This window comes from Epinephelus moara, chromosome 17, assembly GCF_006386435.1.
Source record: "Epinephelus moara isolate mb chromosome 17, YSFRI_EMoa_1.0, whole genome shotgun sequence".
Classification (NCBI taxonomy): domain Eukaryota; kingdom Metazoa; phylum Chordata; class Actinopteri; order Perciformes; family Serranidae; genus Epinephelus; species Epinephelus moara.
The window spans coordinates 29,887,807-29,891,291 of NC_065522.1; the positions used below are offsets into that span (position 1 = coordinate 29,887,807).

At 49.8% G+C, this 3,485-nt stretch overlaps 1 protein-coding gene across 9 annotated transcripts in view; it reads right to left on the minus strand.

Annotated features, from left to right (window-relative positions):
• Positions 1 to 3,485, minus strand: part of LOC126404293 (gastrula zinc finger protein XlCGF57.1-like) — a 99,591-nt gene that overhangs the window by 15,945 nt on the left and 80,161 nt on the right. The window lies entirely within an intron of this gene.

Sequence of the window (3,485 nt, forward strand, 5' to 3'; positions counted from 1 at the left end):
TGGTGATATCATCCTCCTCCAGCCCTTGAAGCTGCTCTCCCTCCTGACTGATCCAGAGTTCCTCCTGTTCCTCTTTAATGTGTGGAGGCTCTGGGTCCTCCTGGTCCACACTGGAGCTCCACTCCTGCTGCTCAGGGGGAACCTCTTCTTTAACCACCAACAGCTGCTGGACGTCTGCAGGAAACAGGAAACACACACACACACACACACACACACACACACACAAAGATGTTTCAGAGAAATGTTGTCGTTCATCCATCCATCCATCCATTTTCATCCGCTTATTCAGGGCCGGGTCACGGGGGTAGTAGGCCGAGCAAAGCACCCCAGACATCCCTCTCCGCAGGAATGCTTTCCAGCTCCTCCTGGAGGACCCCAAGGTGTTCCCAGACCAGACGAGATATGTAGTCCCTCCAGCGTGTTCTGGGTCTGCTCCGGGGCCTCCTACCAGTGGGACGTGCCCGGGACACATCCAGCAGAAGGCGCCCCGGAGGATCCTGATCAGATGCCTGAACCACCTCAACTGACCCCTTTCGATGTGAATGAGCAGCGGGCTCCCTCTGGATGTCCGAGCTCCTCATCCTGTCTCTAAGGCTGAGCCCAGCCACCCCACGGAGGAAACTCATTTCCACCGCTTGTATCTGCGATTTCATTCTTTTGGTCACTGTAGCGGGGTTCTTCCGGGTAAAAAAATATGGCGTAGTCAGGAAGATACGTTTAAAGGTGTTTATTCCACCAGTCTCCCAAAACAGTGAAAAAAATATTTACAAAGCAACAAGTATTTAGAAAAAATGTACAATGGGTTCAGACTGAGATGATGAGTTCTTCAGTAACTCAAACTACAGCTGAACAACCTGCGAAAAAAACAAGGACCACAGTCAAAAAAAACACGCTCAATCAATAATTTGTTTTGCTCTCGAATACCTGCCATGTACCACCAACTCTCCACCCCAACATGGACAAGATGGCTGCCTTAAATATAATAAGCCCCTCCCACTGGGCGTGACACAAAAAGAATAATTAACTTTAAAATCAGTGTTTCCTACAAATAGAAACAACCAAAAATGGATTGAATAATAGTTAACCACAGAGAAATACCTCCTTTAAATATTCACAGCTCAATATGTCAACATGCAGTCTCCAATTCTGAAAAATAAACATAATCAGAGCAAACACACATTTAAATTCATCAGGTGACCATTTTCCTGCTACGTCCCCTTTAAACACCAGGAAATAAATACGCCCCTGTTTGGCCGATTCTGCGCCTGACAGAGGACGGCAGGAGGACAACCCGGCATCTGCGGTGAGTGTCTACCCGGCATCTGCAGTGAGTGTCTATGTGATACGAATGTGTATGAACAGGCGTGTAGAACGGTGAGTGTGCACCCTCGTACGAACTACAGAACTGTGGGGTGGTGAATTATGGCGATAATTGCGACTGATGTAGTGGACCAGAACGGGGCTCGGAAATGTTTGACAAGTGGTGTGTGACGTGTAGCGCATAACGCGTAGCATGTCTGTTGTTGTGTGTGTGTGTGTGCACTGCCCGCACTCAGTGACGGGCCCGCTCCGTCACAGTCACTACCCAGAGTTCGTGACCATAGGTGAGGGTTGGGACGTGGATGGACCAGTAAATCGAAAGCTTTGCTTTCCGGCTCAGCTCCCTCTTCACCACGACGGACTGGCGCAGCACCCGCATCACTGCAGAAGCAGCACCGACCCGCCAATCCATCTCACGCTCCATCCTACCCTCACTCGTGAACAAGACCCCAAGATACTTGAACTCCCTCACTTGAGGCAGCATTCTCAGAACCCATCGGCTGTATTCGGTGTCTGACTTCCGGCAGACGGCGATACAGCCTCTGGGGGCAGACACCCAATTTTTTGGCATTCCGGTTTGATTTGGCCGGAGAAAGCGAACTTCCGTTTCCGACTTCCGTTTATATATAAGTACATATGCTGAACCATTGCGATGGATTCAGAGTTTGCAGTGACGCCAATTATGTTCCGCCTCGTTAGTTCACAGCACGGACCATTTAACCTGGCAACAACTGCAGCCGGCTCAAACGTGATTGGTCAATATCATGCGAACTACAAACAGCCTACAACCGGAAACCAGGGCTCTTCCGCTCTTCTTTCGGAGGCAAGATCTCCGGGGTTTGCCTACAGACTCTACATTCACTGAATGTAGAGTCTGTATATAGAGACTATTGAGGCAGTAACTCTCCCCGAACCTGGAGAGGGCAATCCACCGGTTTCCGACAGAGAACCATGGCCTCAGACTTGGAGGTGCTGACTCTCATCCCAACTGCTTCACACTCTGCTACAAAATGCCCCAGTGTATGCTGGAGGTCACGGTGTGATGGAGCCAACAGAACCACATCATCTGCGAAAAGCAGAGATGCAATTCTGAGGAACCCAAACCGGACCACTTCCTCCCCCCGGCTGCGCCTCGAAATCCTGTCCAGGTCACAAACAGGATTGGTGACAAGGGACAACCCTGGCAGAGGCCAACACCCACCGAGAACGTGTTTGACTTTACACCAAGTATGCGCGGACACAGCTCTCACTTTACTGTCTCACCTGAGACAAGCCCTGCTTTCCCTTCCTGAGTCGGTTAACGGTGAACTGCCAGAACTTCCTTGAGGGCAACCGAAAGTCCTTCTCCACAGCCTCCCCAAACTCCACCCACACCCAGGGTTTTGCCTCAGCGACCGCCACAGCTGCAGCCCTTCTGGCCAACCGGTACCTGTCTGCTCGCCCTGTGGGCCCGCCATCCGCAGGGACAGAAATCAGGGTCGAGTGCATTGTGTGCCGAGCAGCAGGCATAGGACAGATGATTATAGATTGCATAATAATAACATGATCACTAATATAAGGAAACCTAAACAAACAAGGTTTAACTCATTGTTAACCCATTGTTCCCACCCCCTCTATCTGAATTATGTTGCATGGACACAGTGGTAAAGCAACACTATGTACAATGTACTCTGATTTAATTCTACCATCTAGTCGACACTTATGTGAATACAATGTACCGAATACTGTTACATCAGCTTCCCCTCCGAAACTGATGAAATGGCTGCACCCAATAGTAAACGTCTCGGTACGTCAGAAATGTACCTGTTAACAGGACATTTCTGTCTTCTTAATGTGTATTTGACGCGTTAAAACCAACATATTTGACTTGTTAATATGGACGACAAAACAGACGTTTAGAACCCTTCCGGATTCCATAAGACAACAATACCAGAGAAGCTAACGACACCAGAGAAGCTAACGGCACCGGAGAAGCTAACGGCACCGGAGAAGCTAAGGACACCAGAGAAGCTAACGGCACCAGAGAAGCTAACGGCACCAGAGAAGCTAACGGCACCGGAGAAGCTAACGACACCACAGAAGCTAACGACACCAGAGAAGCTAACGGCACCGGAGAAGCTAACGACACCAGAGAAGCTAACGGCACCAGAGAAGCTAACGGCACC